Source organism: Ursus arctos, unplaced genomic scaffold (genome assembly GCF_023065955.2).
Source record: "Ursus arctos isolate Adak ecotype North America unplaced genomic scaffold, UrsArc2.0 scaffold_4, whole genome shotgun sequence".
NCBI classification, from domain to species: domain Eukaryota; kingdom Metazoa; phylum Chordata; class Mammalia; order Carnivora; family Ursidae; genus Ursus; species Ursus arctos.
Window position 1 is genome coordinate 65,564,149 of NW_026623056.1, and position 9,580 is coordinate 65,573,728.

Here is a 9,580-nt window from a genome sequence, read left to right on the forward strand (position 1 = left end):
GCCCCTTTCGGGCTGCAGGCCTGAGCGGTGGAGACCAGAGTGAGGTAAAAGGGCCCAATGCCTCCACAGGTGAATACAAATAGGCTCATAAGGCAACCCACCTCAAAATACCCATAAGCCCTAGCTGACCAATGGGCTACTTACAACCGGACACAGGTACTAAAAGAGGAAGAACCCATATGTTCCCATACTTCCTCACTTCCCCCCTTCACTACAGCCCCCCTCCCCCACTGCCTTGTGGCAGAGTCTTTCCTCTGGTGTCCTGCCTGCTGCTCCCTTGCAGTGTGTTCAATGAACTTCGATCTGCTTTGTTTTGCCTCAGGTGAACTCTTTCACCACCTGCCCTCCCGGCCTCCACCTGATCGGTCACCCCACGTTTGGTGGCCTGTACAGGGACCCTCTGCTGGCCCGGGGCTGTCTGTGGATTCTTCAAGAATTTCTCAGAACTTTCCCTCCGTGGACTGCCTCCTTGTGAAACTGATGACCTCCAGCTGAAGTTACTCCTTGGTGAGGATCTGAAGTCCCACGGGGAACCAGCCAGGCTGCCCTTGCCATAAAGAGTGAGGGATTCCCCTCTTGCCCTCTGGAGGGATCGTTCCCTCCCACTCATTTCTCTTTTTGCCCCTTTAGCAGTCTAACACTTGTACTCCTCAGACCATTGAAGGTCTCTGGCCAGGGTGGCCCCCCAATGTAGTCTGAAATTCTGAGGGCCAACAGGTGGGACTGCCCATGCCTGTGAGGGTGAAGGACCCTCTCCTCTCCTCTCCTCTCCTCCCCTCCCCTCCCCTCCCCTCCCCTCCCCTCTCCTCTCCTCTCCTCTCCTCTCCTCTCCTCTCCTCTCCTCTCCTCTCCTCTCCCCTCCCCTCCCCTCCCCTCCCCTCCCCTCCTCACCCCTCCTCTCCTCTCCTCTCCTCCTCCATTCCTCTGAGGCCTCCATTCCCATGGTGCAGCACAACTGGCCATGACAGCTTGTCTAGGGTGAATCCTCCCATGTCATAGGCTCTGCTGGGACCCTTTCCTGAGCTGACTCTCAGCCACCTTGCTTCCTTTGCACCCCCCCCCCCCCCGCCTTTTATCCTTTCTCTGAACAGATCCAGGTGCCATCTTGATCTACCGGCAAAACACCTTCCTAGGAGTCTGAGTGGTGAGTCCTCCTCCTTTTTCTGACCAGGTTTAGCCAACCGGTATCTTCTTTCCCTGTTGCAGAGGATGTCCCAGCAGGAATTGCTGTTGCCATTTGCAGTGACCATCTCCTTGGTGGGACACTCTGTAGTCAGTCACCGCACATAAAGTCCGTTACTTTTGCAGGTCAGTGGGACACCCTGGCTGAAATTGCAAACACTAGTCAGAGCTTCATTCCTTTGGTGAAATACCCCCTTGGGAATTGGCAGCTGGTCTTTCCCACCAAGGGACAAACCTTATTCTTTTGGACCCACTCGTGGGCTGTATTCCTAAAAATTGGAATAAATTCGACCCCTAAGGCCTGAGGGAAAATTCTCAAGCCAAGATCCTTCCCATTACATTAAGGAATTCAAAAGCCTCACAATTGCCTTTGCTCTCATGTGGCAGGACATTCATATCATCTTTACCATGCATTGCACCCATAAGGAAAGAACCTGTATCTGGTCTTTGGCTCATAGCTGGGCTGATGAGGCCCACACTTGTATCCCTGACCACGCTGTGGTGGGGGTACAGGCAGGCCCAATGCCAACACTAGATGGGATTATCAAGCAGGAGACCCTGGCAGAATTAATCAGCACTACGTGATAATTTGCCTAATTGAGGGCATACCTAAAGCAGTCATAAAACCCGTAAATTATACAAAGCTTAAAGAAATAACCCAAAGCCCAAATGAAAATCCTGCTTTATTTCATTCTCGCTTAGTGGAGGCCATGAGAAAGTGCACTAATCCAGATCCTCAGGGCCCGGCACGCATGGCAATATTAGCAACGCCTTTCATCAGTCAGGCCTCCCTTGATATCAGACAAAAGCTTCCAAAGCTCGATCAGGAACCTCAGACCTCTTTCCCCACACTTTGGATACAGACTTCAAGGTCTTCAATAACCCAGAGAGAACCTCAGGGCCTGATAGGGAACAGAGAGACAAGCAGCAAGCCCAGTATATGGCTGCAGCTATCACAAGCTCCCTGCCCTTCTCTGGGTCCACCCAGGGGCAGAAGCCATTACAGGTACAAGCTGTTAAGCCCTCCCCCCTTCCGCAAGAGCTCCTCAAGCCTACTTCCATTGTCGCAAGAAGGGCATCTGGCCTGGAAGCATCAAATGCCCCCTCCACCGGGACCATGTCGGGCCCACAAACAATCAGGGTATTGGAGAAGGGACTGCCCTTCCTTCCCACATGCAGGAGGCTCATCCCAGGCCCAAAAGCCCCAAACACAGGCCATCCCAGGTAATCCACAGCCTTAAACCGAGGCCACTCTAGGCAACCGGCAGCTGCCTTTAATTCTGTACCTCGATGATGAAGAACCCAATGGAACAGGGGAGAACAATCTCCTTTCCTTTGATTGACGGGGCCCAGACACTGTGCAGGCTCCCATGTTCTCCATCTTTATGACAGACCCTCAGGTAACCCTGGATGTGGTACAACACCAAATTGAATTTCTAATAGAGTTGGAAGCCACTTATTCTGCCCTTAATGAATACTCAGGCATTACTTCCAGTCCTCTATCCTCATCACTGGCAGAGTCAAGTACCCAAAGAGGGGATGTTTCACTTCCCCATTAATTTGTTCTTAGGGTAACAATACCTTCACCCACTTCTTTCTTGTTTTACCTGATCGTCTCACTCCATTATTTGGAAGGGACATAATGACAAAGGTACAAACTGATCTTTGCCTTTCTGAGATTGATTGCCCCCCACTGGCACTCTTGTCCTCTGAGTCTTCCGCCCCTTCAAACATCAAGGTCTCCATTTTCCAACAGGTGCGCCCTCAGGTATGGGACACCTCCATTCCAGGGTGCTCTCTATCGACGACCCCATAAGGATACAACTTAGAGATCCTCATTACTTTCCCCAGAAAATCCCAGTACCCCTTATGTCCAGAACCCAGACAGGGTCTACAGCTATTCACAGGAAAATTCTTAGCAATAGGACTTCTGTACTCCTGCAGTTCACCTTGTAATACCCTCATCGTGGCAGTAAAACAGTTTGATGGCCCATACAGAATGGTAGAGGACCTAAGAGCTTTTAATGAGTCAATTATCCCTATTCACCCGATTGTTCCCAACCTTTACGCACTCCCAGGACTGATTCCCTCAGACACTCTTTGGTATACTGTGTTGGATCTAAAAGATAGTTTCTTCTGCATCTCAGTGTACCCAGATTCCCAGTTCCTCTTTGCCTTTGAGTGGCAGGACCCCTCCACCCATGTTACCCAACAGCACTGTCCAACTTGGACTGTCCTCCCTCAGGGCTTTAGGGACAGTCCACATTTATTTGGACAACCCCTAGCCAAGGATCCGTCCACCCTTCAACTCCCCAGAGGCAGTGCCTTACTTCAATATGTTGATGATTTACTTATCCGCAGCCCCAGTGAGAACACCTCCAACACAAACACCATCCTGGTACTTTGGAGCTTGGCCTCCTGGGGCTATATAAGGTCTCCTCTTCAAAGACTCAAATTTCCTCTGAGAAGGTTCAATTCCCAGGATTAATATTAACCCCCAGGGACTAAGAACTCTCTGACCACTGTAAGGGTCTCATTTTATATATGAAATCTCCCTCTACAAAACAGCAGCTATGTTCCTTTTTGGGTTCCTTTTGGGTATGGCTGGGTTCTGTTGACTATGAATACCCCAATTTGGATTAATAATAAAGCTTCTTTATAAGGCCCTGAGGTACCTAAGGAGGAGCTTTTGGAGTGTGACTCTAAAATAATGCAAGCTTTTGGAGCCCTCAAACAGGCGCTTACAACGGCCCCAGCTTCACCCTGCCAGAACTCCAGAAGGCCTTCTTCTTATATGCACATGAGAGGAGAAGAATTGACCTTGAAGTCTTGATCCAAATGCTGGCACCTTCCCCTGGCCTGGTCACGTCCCTAAGAATCTAGGTCCTGTGGCTCAGGGAAGGCCTCCCTGCCTCTGAGCACTGGTGTTCGTGGCCCTACTGATAAGAGAGGCCTCTAAATTAACCTTGGGATGAGCTATGACCGTTTATACACCCCATCAGGTGTTGGACAACCTAAATTCTAGGGCATTTCATTGGATCTCTAATAGTAGAATTTCAAAATACAAAACCCTTTTATTAGAAACACTGGAACTAACCCTTAGGCCATGTCAGACCCTAAATCCTACCACCTTACTGTCAGATCCCACAACAAATGCCCTTTTGGAAACTTCTTGCTAAGACACTGTAGATTTGACTTGCAGGGCCAGGCCAGCTCTTCAGGATGTGTCTGTAGATAACCTGGACGCTGTATGGGTCATGGAGGGCAGCAGCTTCAGAGCAAGACGACGGGTCTCCAGGTATGCTGTTGTTAGCTTAACTGAAGTTACTGAGTCCAGAGCTCTGCCAGGTGCCACTACCTCAGCACAGAAGGCAGAACTAATTGCTCTTACCAAGACTCCCAATGGGCGCAAGAATGAAACTAAACATATATACTGATTCAGCTTCTGCCAAAATACCCCAGTTAAACATGCCTCTGAAATTTTGGTCTTGCTAGAGGCAGTTATGCTCCCTGCCCAAATAACTATTTTTCATTGCAAGGCGCATCAAAAGGATAATGACTCAGTCTCTGCTGGAAATAACAGAGCTAAGAGAGAAGCAAAGCCAGTCGCCAGGCTGCCCCTTTAAGCCACTTTGGTTCCTAGCCTAAATCCCTTCTCCCCACAATATACTCAGGAAGAAACCCAATGGACATTTAAAAAGGGCTTTCCCATACCCCAGAAGGTTGGCTGCATTGCCCCCATAATAAACTGTTACTTCTGGGAATGTTACAATGGAAATTTCTTCATAACTCGTATCAGTCAACCTGAGACATTCCCCAAACCCTGCAGACATTCCCCATCTCCCAGGTATGTTCTACCTATTGTCCCCTCACACCAGAGGCAGCCCATAAACCTCCCCCACTTCTTCAACCTATCCAGAGAAGAGGGACTCTACCAGGGAAGGCCTGGGATACAGATTTTAAGCACACACCTCTCTGCAAAGGGTTCAAGTATCTATTGGTCATTGTAGACACCTTTATGGGATGGATTGAAGCCTTTACTCTTAAAACAGTTAGGTCTTCAGAGGTCACCACTCCTCTCCTTGATCACATCCTCTCCTGTTTTAGGCTTTCCCACTTTTTACAGTCAGACATTGGCCCACCTTTTGTCTCTCAAATAACACAGGGAGTTAGCGAAGTCCTCCAGAGAACATACCTTCTGTAGCAGCATGGCACCCACAGTCCTCCTGTAAGGTAGAATGGACCAACCAAATCATAAAAAGGCTCCTCACTAAACTTATGCATGAAACTCAATAATCTTGGTTGACCTTCCTTCCCTTTGCATTATTAAGGTCAGGTATCACCCCAAAATCCACAACCCATCTCAGCACATTTGAGGTTCTTTATGAGAGACTTTTCCACCAGAGAAATCTTTTATTAGACCCCAAAAGTCACCATCTCACGCAGTATGTTGTATCCCTAGGACAAACTGTCTCTACCATTAATGACCACCAAAACCAGTGCAGTTGAAAACCTGACCACTCTTTCTCAGGTAAAATACATCCAAAACTTATATCCAGGGATTGGGTATACCTTAAGACTCTTTCACAGAACAAAAGTCACTTGAACCTGTCTGGACTGTGCCCTATCAAGTTCTCCTGACCACTACAATAGCGGTAAAATTTCATGGCTTCTCCCTATGGATCCACCTTTCCAGAATCAAAACTGCTTAGGCTACAGATGAGGAGCCCTCTACCAACCACAGCTGTGAGCTGTTGGAGATCTACAACTGTTATTCAAATGAGACTCAGGTGATATACACCCAGAGATGTAGAGGTCCATGAATCTGGCCAATCCCCATTCTCTTGTATTCAGTCATTGTGTGATATTATCTTAGGAAAACTCCCTAGATACTTTCTTCCCAAAATTCTCATGATTTCTCCTTCCCAATTCCAAGACTTCATTCTCAACATTTTCTTTCAAGGTGACGTCTCTGAATTTACTTGGTCAGAAATCATTACTTACCTGGAGCTGTCCCTGACCTTGATGCCTTGTTCTCACAATACAATCATCACCCCTTTTTTGGTTAATCTTTGTCTTTCTCATTGTAACCTTCTTTCGGTATATATCAAATCCTAAACATGGATTTCTGTGCTTAAATAATTGGCTCTAAACGTAAATAGCAAAAAGACCTGCCCACTGTGAAATAGGATCCCTGTTCTGCTCTTATATTGTTTGCTGTCACTTTCCACTGGTAATACCAAGGTTCCCCTAAGGAGGCACAATACCTCCCCCAAACAGCCAATTCAACCTATTCTTCCAATTGTAGGCTCTGTATAAATGCCTCTGGGCAGGGCAGGGGAGGGGGGAGACCTGGATCCACTTCCCAGGCCACACCGAAAAAACGGACATCAAGTGCTCGCTTTGGCAGCACGCATACTAAACTTGGAATGATACCGAGAAGATTAGCATGGCCCTTGAGCAAGGATGACACACAAATTCGTAAAGTGTTCTGTATTTAAAGAAAAAAAGAGAATGAATATCATGAAAGCCTCCCAGCCTACACTGTAACAAAGTTCCCAAAGCTAATACGCCCCAGGCAGCCTTAGATCATCTACGGCAGTCTCAAACAGATTTCAAACCTTACGTGCCACCAACCCACTTGTCTTGGGGTGCCGCTTTTCAGCCATCAAGCTACCCTTACATGCACCCATTTGCATGATAGCCACAAGACCACAGGGAATATCAGATTCTCTAGTGCCCCCAGCCCAGTTAGTCCCTTTCAATCTCTTTGGGTGCAGGGAACATCACAGTTCTGCCAAGGCAGACCTCAAAACTGCCCCAACTCTTTCGCTCTGGTTCCAACCCACAAAATGGGGGCCCTGCCAATTCTTTCCCCTAAAAACTGCTCATAGATGTCACCAGACATATGCTTTTCTGGGAAAATCGTATTTCTCCTTTCCATCTAAGATCTCACCAGAATGGTCTTTACATCCATATTTTGACCAACATTCTGTTCATGTTATTTATGTATTCTCTAAGAAGATGGAAACTTTCTCTCCAGCTCCCCTCTGCTTTTTTGAGCTCCCACCAAAATTACCTTTAGCATCCGCATTTCTATCAATAGTTCCCTCTCTTCAATCTTGGGTTTTTCTAGCATGGACCTCAAAACTCTTCCAGCCTCTACCCAGTACCCAGTTCCAAAGGTACTTCCTTGTTTATAGGTATTTGTCACAGTAGCACTCCAATTCTCAGTCCCCAAGTCTGTGTTAGTCAGCTTGGGCTGTTATAACAAATACCATAGATGGGGTGGCTTAAATGATAGAAATTTATTTTTCACAATTCTGGAGGCTGGAATTCTCAGATCAAGGGCCAGCAGGGTTGGTTTCTGGGAAGAGATCCCTCCTTGGCTTGCAGACAGCCTTCTTAATGTTGTTTCCTCACATGGCCTTTCCTTTGTGGCATGTTTCTCTTCTACTCTTCTTATAAGCCTACCCATCCTACTGGATTAGGGCCCTACACTTATGACCTCATTTAACTTCAATCACCTCTTGAAGGTCCTATCTCCAAATACAGTCATATTGGGAGTTTGGACCTCAACATATGATTGGGGGAGAAAAGGTCACAATTCAGTTCCTAGAAGGACTGTACACAACATACAACTTTTTCTGAAACACAACTTGATGAAAAGGAAATAAGTATTCCTGGGGTTTAATAAATGGACATGAATGAACATGAATAGATAGCATAATTTCCTTTTATTATAATAAATTATTCCAGGTGGTAACCAATTATTCTAGCTAGTCAGGTTATTCTAATTAGGTACCATTATTAGCCACAATGAGGTACAAATCTATGGTTCAACTGGTAGCTATAATAATTCTTCTTCTAACTATAATACAAGTATGATGCAAATTTCTTTACAGGAATGAGAAAAATATAAACTAGGTAATGTAATTGAGATTTACTTTGAAATTATGGATAATTACCTGGAGTTTAGAGATAATTAAACCTAAAAACATGTGCCCTCTTACCTCTAGGATTGTCCTTCTAGACCGATTATACACTTCTGTTCTTCTGTAGAGAAGACAGCTGAGTTGGTTACATTATTCTCTAACTCATATATATTATAATTTTTTGTACAGACTAATGACAAGTGTTTTGTGATTGACTTTGCAGAAAAAAATGGGTTTAAATATGTAGGGTGCAAGGATTAATATATCCACTGGAAGAGTCTATATTGTATTTTTCTTCAAACGTAGTATGTACTAATAGCTTTCTTCTAGCAAGTGTACCTACATTTATAGCATGCCTCCAGCATGTATTTCAGTGGCTTCTCTTAAAAAATGATGGGCAAAACGGCTTCACGTATCCACATGGACCCGGACTCTGCATTGTTTTCTAACCACATCTCAAGCTGTATTCATTCTTGTGCTCTCTGATACTGGCATTATCATACTGGGCCCAAATAGGAACAATAGGGTGCCTCTTAGAACAAGATAATTCAACGAGGGCTCAGTGAAGGAACTATTTACAAATATGTGAGTAAGATAGATTGAAACCAGAACCAAAAAGTGCTACCATCCTTAGGACCAAAGGGATTGTGGGATAGAAGTGGCTATGGAACCTGGGAAGAGAGATCCCTTTGGAGAAGACCTGAATGCCATTAGTGGAAGGGCATTACCTGAGACGTTACCTGGGACAACCCCATAGAGAAGGCCAGAGAAATAAATGTCCTGGCTTCTTCATTCTCAGCTTTAAAAAAAGAAAAAAGAAAAAAAAATCAGAGCTCTCCAATGGCCGAATCGAGCTATACGCCAAAGTTAGGGGAATCCGTTATTAAAGCCTATGCAGGTCAGCTCCTGGGGCAGAAAACTGGATGGTGAAGAATATTTTGGAGGGTCAATAGCAATAGCCAGTAAATGGGGTATCATTGTGCTGTGTTTGTGTTTATCTCTCCATACTAAGGGTCTTAGCATATGCCATTCTGTCTCCTTTTTTCTTTTTTTTAAAGATTTTATGTATTTATTTGACAGAGAGAGAGAGAGAGAGCACAAGCAGGGAGGAGCGGCAGGGAGAGGGAGAAGCAGGCTTCCCTTGGAGCAGGGAGCCCGACTCAGGGCTCACTTTCAGGACCCTGGGATCATGACCTGAGTCAAAGGCAGATGCTTAACTAACTGAGCCACCCAGGCGACCCTGCCGTTCTTTCTCCTTGAGCAAGTCTTCTCTTCTATTCAATTTGCTAATTCCTATTTATTCTCTGGATATCAGTTTAGAGAGTCATTTCTTTAGTTAAGCCTTCTTTGGCTCTTTATTATTCAGGACATGTCAGGTGATGCCATGATAATAAATAACACTAAAATCTCAATGGCTTAATACAACGAAGGTTTGTTTCTTCCTAACAAGGCCAACCTTACGG

The 9,580-nt window shown here is 45.8% G+C and overlaps 1 non-coding gene across 1 annotated transcript; it reads left to right on the top strand.

Annotated features, from left to right (window-relative positions):
• Nucleotides 1-6,576: 6,576 nt before the first annotated feature.
• On the top strand, nucleotides 6,577-6,683 carry LOC113257233 (U6 spliceosomal RNA). Its single transcript, XR_003316887.2, has one exon. It is a non-coding gene; the product is annotated as a U6 spliceosomal RNA (small nuclear RNA).
• The last annotated feature ends 2,897 nt before the right edge of the window (nucleotides 6,684-9,580 follow it).